This window comes from Silene latifolia, chromosome 2 (genome assembly GCF_048544455.1).
Source record: "Silene latifolia isolate original U9 population chromosome 2, ASM4854445v1, whole genome shotgun sequence".
Taxonomy (NCBI): Eukaryota; Viridiplantae; Streptophyta; class Magnoliopsida; order Caryophyllales; family Caryophyllaceae; genus Silene; species Silene latifolia.
Window position 1 is genome coordinate 72451914 of NC_133527.1, and position 11142 is coordinate 72463055.

Consider the following 11142-nt stretch of genomic DNA (forward strand, 5'->3'; position numbering starts at 1 on the left):
CCTTTACCATAAAATGGACTTCCATTTTATTTTTGTAATTTGTCATTTGTAATATGTTGTGACATGTGACATGTAACATGTCATTAGACATATTAATGCATTTTTAACAAATTAAATATTATTCTTAATTAAATAAATTACATTTAACAAATTAACAAGTAATTCACAATTACATGTATATAAAATGGGTCACCTTAAGTCTAGTTAATATAATCTACAATATTTTGCAATTATAATTAACTAATTACTCTTATCTCAAATGTTTCATAAACATTAATCAATTTTAGTAATATAACATATTAATTACTAAATTGAATCTTATTTAATCAAATTACAATAAGATATATAACTCTCACTCATTGATAAAATTTGTTCTATTTAAGGATTTAACTAATCTGTATCGACATACAATTAATTAACTTATCAGTTAAGGGAATTGTCCTATAGGTTTGACCTTAAGGGATCAACTGATCACCGCCGTCAAACGACAGTAACGTCAAACTTTAGTCAGCCAATCATTACCGATTAATGTTGATCAGTTGACAATATATTGAATCATCCCTTTCGTATTCTTGTTATGAGATTTAATACGTGATCGCACTATTGTTGAGGACACATACTCCAACAATCTCCCACTTGTCCGAGATAAGTGTGCGTCACCAATTCTCTTGTCCTATTACATCATCTCCCACTCAATGCAAGGTGTCTTACAGGTCGTACTTGTATTTGATCATATCTAGAGTGGTTTCCTCGATCTGGAGTGTAACCGTCTGACTGGAATTATCTATCGTAGATACCTTCCGAGCGTGGCCACGCATTTTCAGTTCACTGCCTTTGAATAGCCACAGCTCATCATGACACAAAAGATGCCCATTTGACCCCAGTTACGAACATCGTAGAGCATAAATCAAAGTCATTCAGAAATGGTGCCACCTTGGGCGAACAATCTCTAGTCAAATAATAGACTCAAATAAATACTATAGTAGCTCTTGCCACGACCAGGCTATATAAATGTTGCCAGAAATCTATAAGCGGTCATTGCCCGACAGAGTGTCCCATACAGTTTGCCTTTGTGTTCGACTAGTCATCTCTTATGACTCTATGGCACTTGAACTTGCCATCAATCACATTACACTTTAGTTACTTGGAGACGTCACCTCATATAAGCAACTAGGGGCCAATACTATGTTAATCTAGTTCACTTAAATAGGGTTCAATATTGTCTCGACAACCTATTTGGAAAAACAAAGTATTAAAGAAAAGAGTTTTGTATAAAACTTAAACGATGAATGTATTATCACATATGTAAAATTGATAAAATATCAATTACTACATAATCTATAATTCATTTTTAATCTTGTATATAGTTGATCATCTCAATTCAATTTAAATGGCATGACTTATCATGCTAAGCATATGAGAAGGCTTTGGTTAGTAAGTCTTAGCAACACTTTGCACTTTCCTAACCTTACTATATACTTTGTCCCTTTGTTTTGTATAATCTTTATTATAAAACTTTTGAGTACGTGTCTAGATCCAATCTTGACATAGGCTCTCTTGCCTTAGAATAGCTCCCACTGTCCTCACAGTGAGTCGGGATAGGACCTTCGGTTATTGGAACGAACTACCATAGTTCCTCCAATTCACAAAACCTAATCCTAACATCATCCCCTCCTTGTTGCATATCTCATTACTGCAAGTGTACTCAATTTCCGTTGTGTATATCTCATTGTTCAACTGCCTAGGACGTTTCTAGCAGATATCCTCCTTAAATAATATAGCCAAGATGGTTCTCTACCCATCCTTATGTGTTTAGAATATGGTTTTTGTGTAAATCCTTGCACATAAATCCATCTCATTTCTAAATGCTCAACTTCATTTCTAAATGCTCAACTTCATATCTTTAGTACTTCCATAGTACTAACTAATGAACTATGTGGCTATATAGAGACTTCTCTCAAAAATTCGATTTGTAACATCTCGTCATACTCCAAGTATACGAGGTGTAAGAATGGTAATACATCTTAGCGTAATGAATTAATCCCGCAGCGGAAGCAAATGGATTCAATTTCTTCACGTTCAATACTTTTGAACTTGTCAAGATTAATATTAACATAAGAATATTAATTTTATGCTAATATCCATCAAACTGGAAATCCTAGATATGTATTATTCTTCTCCTAAGTCTTTCATCACTCACAGTGATCAATATGTCATTCACATATAAGACTAATAATACCACCCTACTCCCATTAAACTTCATGTATAAACAAAATAACTCGACAAATCGAGAAAGGTTTATTACATGACTGAAACATACCATGCAACTCCTTGACTTCTACTTAAGATTTCTTCTTAAGTTCGCATCCTACCTTAGGATAGTTGCGATTTACAAAACTTATGCAAGATGATTTTAAAATCCAACAGTCAAATATTATGAAATCCGAATTTAACGAAGGGTTGCAATTGGTGTAAACCTCTTACCACCAAACAACCAAGTCATGCAAACATCTTAATGTTTTATGTCCAGTTCGGATTTTTGCGGAGTTAAAACTTAGATAAAGCATCTTAATAAGTTACAGGTTTGTTACTTTCAAAAATAACATGACTCCTGTCCACTTAGGTTTTGAATCAATATTTACTTATTTTGACTAAGAAAGAACACTTTACTATGTCTTATCTTCAGTTTGTGGCTCTTGAACATTTTCTCCCACTCTATCTTTAAGAAATAATCCTCTTTTCTTTAATAGACAGCATCATGAGCCACAAACCTTTGTTCTCGTGATCATGTAGGAAGAGAGAGTATATGTTAACTATCGAAACAAGCTACAATTTAGGTATCATGCCTAACCATATCTCATATGAAAAATAGATGATTGCTTTAACCATGTTTTATATTAGTGGAAAATTTAAATGTCAGACAAATTTTATAGCAGAAACTACCTCCAACTACAATGTAAAGATTCAATCATATCGAAATAAAAGTGAACTTGTGATACCATATCACACTCTTTTTGGTGCAGATAAAAGCCTTCACTTTATTGTTCCCCATTTTAACAAAGTACTAATACTTTGGTTTTATAATCTCTAGGTTTTGATACTTTTTAAACATTCATTGAACTTATTCAAAGAATTTCTCTTCTTACCTCATTAAGTGGATACCTAGTATCTACCTAGTTTGTTGGTAAAAGAGTTGAAGAAGTAATAACCTTTTCTGATTGTAATTATATTCGACCATACACTTCAAAGTGTCAATAAGGCGAATATCTTGCTCTATTCATAATCCTTCTCAAGAAAAGTCATGAATTATCTTGCTTTGAATACAAGATTTACACACACCAAAAGATTCCCAATCAAATGGTTTGGGACACTAGTCAAAACTAGTTTCTAAATACGATTTTCAATTGAGAATTGAGAAATGATTGGGGTCACCAACTTGAGTCTTGTATATATATGACATTTATTTCTAGTTTGAATATAATTACCTTGATTTGTATGGTCTCACCATAAACTTAATCGCGGTATGTAAGGGCACAACGCTTGTTTTAATTGCATAATAGAGAAACCCTTTGCATTTTATACAAAAACTTGAATTATATTCTTATTTAGAGTTAATGTACATCATAACAATTATTGAGGTACATTTCTAAATATAAAACTAAAATGAGTACACTACAACATTCTTGCTAGTCGTCAGACGATAATACCAAATCTTATGATGAAATCCACAAATTTGTATCAAATACTCATGATGTGATAATTGGCAAGAATGCAATGTCAATGTCATAGATTTTCACGAAGGAATATGTTGGAGTCACACAACCAACTTCCTTGATCTTTACTTATTTGGGGTTTGTCTCTATTTTAGTGTCTAACACTTTCTCTTTCGAGCCTAGTTCTATCTTTAACAATTAAGATAGGTACTTACTTCTTATTGCTCCCACTGACTTCAAGAATTTCTACTTGATGAAGATTTATCTTCATTTAAATTCCTAGTTAATCCTTCACAAGGGTTAACTCTATTGTGGTATTTGGTTAATCAAAATTTCTAACAAATCAATTTACCAATTTAACATTGTCATATTCTTAATAACTTAAGTGCTTGATGACAAGTGTTTAGTTAGAGCAATAAGATTTTGGAACCGTGGATGCATAGAAGATATTATCGAAATATATTTTGACTAATCATTATTTATATTCACACTTCTTGGTTCGGTTAAAACTCGTCGTCAAAAGCTACCAACCAAAACAATATTTATAACTTCACAAACTACGCTTAGTAAAGAGGTAATTAAAGGTCGGATCCCAAGGGACGGGTATTGATGTAGGATTTTCAATTGCAAGTAGCTATGTCTTAGGGTGTCACAAATTGGGTTGAGATGAGATGTAATCTAAACTAATCAACAAGATGAATGTAAATTAATGAAAAAAAAGTAAAGCAAATAAAGGAGTTTGTAAAAAAATGATTAAAAGCACTAGGGTGTCATGGGTTCATAGGGGATTCATAGAAATAGATCATACAAACATGTTCTCAGTTAGAAGCAAGCACTTATTATTGTGATGGGATCGAGTTAGTGTATATCTTACAATCCCTAGGAAGATTTAGGTGCCGGAGCCGAGTCGTCTAGACTGTACAACACCTACAAGTCGACTTAGTCTCCTTCTATTCAACTCTATGCATGGTCTAATGAGGCTCGAGTTGGTTTATGTCTTACAAGCCTCATTGAAAGAATAAGAGATGGGTAAAAAATACAAGGATTCATAGGCTCGCATTTCATCATACATAACATGTGCATAGGTTGAAATCACAACATGCAAGCAAATTAATTATGAAAACATATTAGATTAAGCGTAGATCAATCCCCATGTTTCTTTCCCCTAATTCCCCATTAACCCTAGCTAAAGGACTACTTACTCATGATCAAGTTTAGCATGCTAATAAGGTTGTCAATCATACTAACAAAGCAAAACATGATGAATAAATGATGTGATTAACAATGATTAAACAAGGGTAAAAAGAGATTATACCTATTGAGATGATCCAAAATAATAAAGCAAAGAATAATAGAAGTACTTGATGATTGATGGAAGGTTGTCAATCCTCCAAAAAACCCAAATAATCTTCTAATTACCCAACTAAAACTAAGAACAATTGAGAAATTAAGAAAAGATTAAGATGTGATTAATATTGAAATGTGTATTACAACTAAATTAAGACTAAATTAAGATGATATTAAGAGTTGATAAAGAGTTGGTATTAAGGGTTGATGATAATATAGGTAGTACAATGGGGTATTTATACTAAAATTAAGTACAAGGATTAGGGTTACTAAGGGCTTAAATGACCATTAAGAACCGAAGAGAAACTTGGTAATTTTGCTCCTCATGAGGGACATGCGCGGATTTTTCTTACAACTCCCACCAGGATCCGCTCGACCTCACCTGATGCATGGCTGGTCTTGTAAGAAGATCCGCTCGGGTTGACAGTCGGGACGCTTGGATCGTTCTCTGGTCCGCTCGAATCGTTGCTCTGATCTGCTCGTCCTGAGCTCAGGATGCTCGGATCATTAGACAGAGTTCATCTCTTGTTTGGCTCCTTAACAATCCGCGGGGATCGTGTTGGGGATCCACAGATCTTTTCATCATTGCCCATTTTAGTTTATTTATTTGTTTAGATCTCTAGTATCAGTCACCTCTTCAATGCTTGGTCATTAGATGTGATCCATTTAGCTCCATTTCGCTCCATAAATGCAAGGTTAGCATTCCTCTCCTACCAAGGACACAAAACCTCAATGAATATGGAAAATGGGAAACTAAAGATAAGAAATGACCATAATAGGTGCTAGAAAGCATGAGAATGAGGTTAATTTGGGGACTAAATGTGCTCAAATATGAGTCACATCAAACATCCCCAAATCGAACCTTTGCTCGTCCCGAGTAAAGAGGTGACTAAAACTATGACCTTTATTAAAACTATCCTACTAACATAGCCGATATGAGACAATTAGCGGGTCTCACTCCGTCCCTTTAACTCACAAAAAGACATCCATGAGGTAGGGTGCCTTCTTTCAAGGCAAGGTGGGACTTGCCAAAATGGTGATACATCCAATCATTAAGCACAAAAAATAAGTAGTGGATGCATCTACAAAAATGAATAGCCACTTTCCTCATTAAGTGGTGGAAATTATCTAGAAGGGAAGCAATCTAAGGGTACACACTCCATTATAGATATGCTTTCTTCAAGTTACTAAGCCTAGGAGGATACCAACAAATCACCTCCAAGTTGTGTCAAGCTAGGGTACCTTTGTCCTCAATCGCTAAATGCTTTTGTCAAGAGTAGTCTCCATATAATGTTAGAAATACTGTAGGATCGCGGAATTCCCCTTCTTGCATAGACAAGAAGAAGGGTCGTCCCCTCTCTACCATGCACAAAGTGGGATCAATGGAAAAAGGAATCAATATGCTTTTGAGTTTCATAGTGGGAGTTGGCTTTTGGTTTTGTTATTCCCCCCAATTTCTTGTCGCATTTGACATTTTGGAGAACATTTTCTTTTGCCATTTCTTTGATGTTTGGCAATTTGATGCTTGGCAATTTTCAACTTTTGCATTTTTTGAACATTTTCAAAGTCACCCCAATTTGTAAAAAGGGTGCTTTTATTTGAAGCATAGGAGTTCGTATTTTTGTACTCCTCTTTTCTTTGATGCAAATTTGTGCACACTTCTTGGTTTTCATTTTGGTACTTGAACTCAAATTGAGACTTTTGTGTGCCCATTCCCTTTTTGTTGACAAAAATGATGATAGAAGTGGAAGATGGTTGCATGGTTTCAAGGGTCACCTTGGAATAAACGACAGCCAAGGAGTCATCACATCACAAGGTACTGTTGACTAGGCCTTAGTCCATGGGTCAAAGGATACTAGCATGACACATCCTAGGGTATTTTGGAAGTATTCTAATGAGCAAAGTCTCAAGGAGAAAAAGTATCTATAAGGGTCTTATATACACTTGTCAAGTTTCCCAAATAGATCTTTTCACAAAAATTTTCCTAAAATGCAACTACATGCCATGATACAACTAGCATTTATACAACCTAATGCATATGCTTCTATCAACAAGTATACCATATAAACTACATGCAACTCCTAAGATCACATTGGTTTCTACCGCATCAACCAAAATAAAGCCACATAGTCATTAACATAGAGAGGAAAAATGAGATTTGGAAAGATCATACCATGCGGTCTTCATATTCCTCATGCCTCGGATGTGGCATAGTCGATCCAATGTGATAAGAGGACAAACAAATACAAGTATGTGCACAATATACAATTCTACACTACAAAGGAATGAACATATTTTTGGTTTTTCAAATTTTCAAATTTTTATGGTTTTTGTTTTTGTGAAATAAAAGAACATGTTTTTGAGTTTTTTCGAAATTTTTCAATTTTTTATCATTTTTTATTTTAAAAGTTAATTTAGAATTTCCCATCCCCACACTAGTATGAGCATTCTCCTCAATGGCCAAAACGATAGGAAATTATGCAATGCAAGCTAAATGAATATGCATGATTTCTACACTAATATGCAAACTATATGACATATATACTTAAGTGATGCATTCGAATCTATCCTATATGATGCATGCTTTCTATTGTTCGGAGAGCTAATTTGAATTAACTCGCATTTCTTGTGAGTGAACTTCCCGAAACCGAGTAAGACACTATTTCTAGTGTAAAAATAGGGAAGTTCATGCACAAGGTTAGTATGCAATGCATGAATCCTAATTGTCATTTTGGATTTTTCAATTGGGAACAAAATATGACACCTCAATAGAACCGAGGTGGGAGTCCTTTAAACGTTTCTAGGACTCAAAACAAATACTCAAGATAAAGATTAAAAATATGATATAGAGACAAAGCTAAAGGATGTGTAGGAAACTCACAACGGAATAGGTTGAAGTAAAGTAATTAACCCCAAACTTGTGGTATCCTACAATAAGGTTTGTCAACCCTCAATTGTCACTTATTGCGACATCCTCATCACCGGCATCATTGCCGTCATCATCATCATCGAAATTATCATCAATTTCTTCATTATCTTCTTCATCATCCACCTCCATTGACCCGGAGGATTCACCACTCTCATCATCATCATTGGAACTTGAACCTTGCTCTTCTTCTTCTTGGCATGAACCAATACCTTCCCCGTCTTCAAAAACAACAACCTCCTTTCCATTAGCCACCCGAATATCCATTTCGGCATCTTAAGAAGCACTTGGAAAGAATACCTCCTTATCCGCCCAACTAGGCAAAGGACATGAAGGATAAAGAAGTCCTTGCCTAGCTAGATGTAGTAGGGGTGGATATTGGGCACCGTAAGCATTCACCCGATCATTGTGAGCTTCTTTATGCATTTGTTGCATAAATTGGGTCAAATAGTTGTTGGCAACCACGACAATAGAGCCACTCGGTTTAAATTCTTGGTAGGCAAAGGGTGTTTGGTTTATATACCTCTTATAAGACATTTCTTATGGTGAACTAATTAATATTTTAACATAAGTTCATAAAGATCTAGTGCATGCATAACAAAAGTAGAAATAAGAGAGAAAAACAATTTCCTTACATTGTTAATGGTTCGAAATTATGGGCTCAAATAAGGACACCTTCTTTACTTGTTCTTGAGCTTAAAATATGGATGATCCTCCAACCTCAACTATAGAAATACTCCTTATAAATTGCACCCAAGACTTTCCCTTAAAACTAATATATTAATTAACTAGATTAATAAACTAGTTACTCTTAAAATGATCCTAATAATAATTGTATTACTACACTAGTAATATTATTATGTGATATTAAAATTTATATGAACAATTTTGTAGAGATTCTAGAACTATTTTAGAGAGATGTAGGAGAAAAAGAATAAGAATGATGTGAATTGCATCATCAAGAAAAATAGAGAACAATCTTCTCTATGTACAAGGGGGAGCCGGTTTGGGGGGATCTAGAAGCCCAATGCATGGCCTTCACCCTTTTGCTTTTTCTCTTTTCTATACATTAGGTGTGTAAGGCTGGAGAATTAGGGTAATGATCATGTTTGCCATTCAAAATTAACAAGCATAATAAACCCCTTATTCTCCTCTAAAACCGGTGCCCTACCATAAAATGGATTCCATTTTATTTTTGTGATTTTGTCAAATGTCATTTGTTAGGTCATGTGTCACACACGATGCCCATATCTAATTTTAATGCATATTTATCCAAATAAATATCATTTCTTAATAAATTAATTACATATGATAAATTAGCTAGTAATTTATGATCACAAGTATAAAATGGGTCATATAAATATAATTCACAACATTTTGCAATTATAATTAATCAATCATTCTTAATTCAATTGTTTCACAAACAATAACGAATTTTAGTAATAAAATATTTTAATTACTAAAATAAATCTTATTTAATCAAATTACAATAAGATATAAATATTCTCACTCACAAATAAATTGTTCAAATTTATAGAATTGAATAACTTGTATCGATATACAATTAATCAACTTATCTATTAAGGGAATTGTCCTATAGGTGTGACCTTAAGGGATCAACTAATCACCACCGTCAAACGACAGTAATGTCAAACTCTAGTTAGACAATCATTACTGATTAATGTTGATTAGTTGACTAAATAAATGAATCATCCCTTACGTATTCTTATCATGAGATTTAAATATGTGATCTCACTATTGTTGAGGACACATACTCCAAGAATCTCCTACTTGTCCGAGACAAGTGTGCGACACCATTTCTCTTGTCCTATTACAATCTCCCACTCAATGCAAGGTGTCTTGCAGGTCGTACTTGCATTTGATCATATCTTGAGTGGTTTCCTCGATCTGTAGAGTAACTGTCTGACCGGAATTATCTACCGTAGATACCTTCCGAGCGTGGCCACGCATTTTCAGTTCACTACTCCTCTAGTGGCCCTGAGATTTCAAACAACCCTGACAAGGGGGTGGACAACTCCTATCGCACTATTCCCTTTGTATAGCCACAGTTCATAATGACCCAAAATATACTTATTTGACTCAGTTACGACAGTCGTATAGTATAAATCAAAGCCAATAAGAAACTTGTGCCAACTTGGGCGAATAGCCCCTAGTCTAAAGAATTGACTCATAAGAATACTATAGTGGCTCTTGCCACAACCAAGCTTTCTCAATTTCCAGAACTCTATAAGCGGTCACTGCCTGACATAGTGTCTCATACAGTTTGTCTATGTGATCGACTAGTCATCCCATATGACCCTATGGCACTTGAACTTGCCATCAATCACATCACACTCTAGTTACTTCGAGACGTCACCTCATATAAGTAACCACGGGCACATACGATGTCAATCCAGTTCACTTCAATGGGGTTCAATATTATCTCAACAACCCATTTGGATATAACAAAGTAATGGATGAGTTGAAAGAAACCCAAACGATAAATGCGATTATCATATATGAATACTCAATACCTTATTACTATTTCATGTCTTATCATCTATAGTGTACATTTTACACTAGTTAAATTACAATAAAAGCTTGGTAGGTGGATATACAATATATCCATACATTCCAACTTTATGAATTGTTATTTCCTTCTATTCAATGTTATTTCTGATGACATGAATTTATCTAAGTGAATGTCTAGTTTTGTTACTAGACTTGGGCTCTTATAATTGGAAGACGCTCCCACTGTTATCATATAACTTGTGATAAAGTCTCAGGTAGAGGGATCTATTCTCACTCCCTATGTTGACCATTTTATCACAATGTACTTAGATTCTGTTTGTAGAACCTGGAATGGTTGAAACTAAAACATTTTCTAGTCATTTACTCCTAAGTCAATAAAATCAGCTTAAGATTTCGACAAATCCTTATAGGTTTGGAAACTAGAGCTTGTGTAACCCTTCAACACACAACTTAGTATGTCATCCAAACATAAGAACGAATCCTCAATTCTTCCTAAGAATTTTAATGGATGTTCTTAAAGGCTTTCTAATGACCTTCATTCAAATTAACTTGTTATTGACTTAACATGCTCCAAGCATGTGATTCATCAGGGCATGTGAATATAATGGCATACAAGATCGTTCT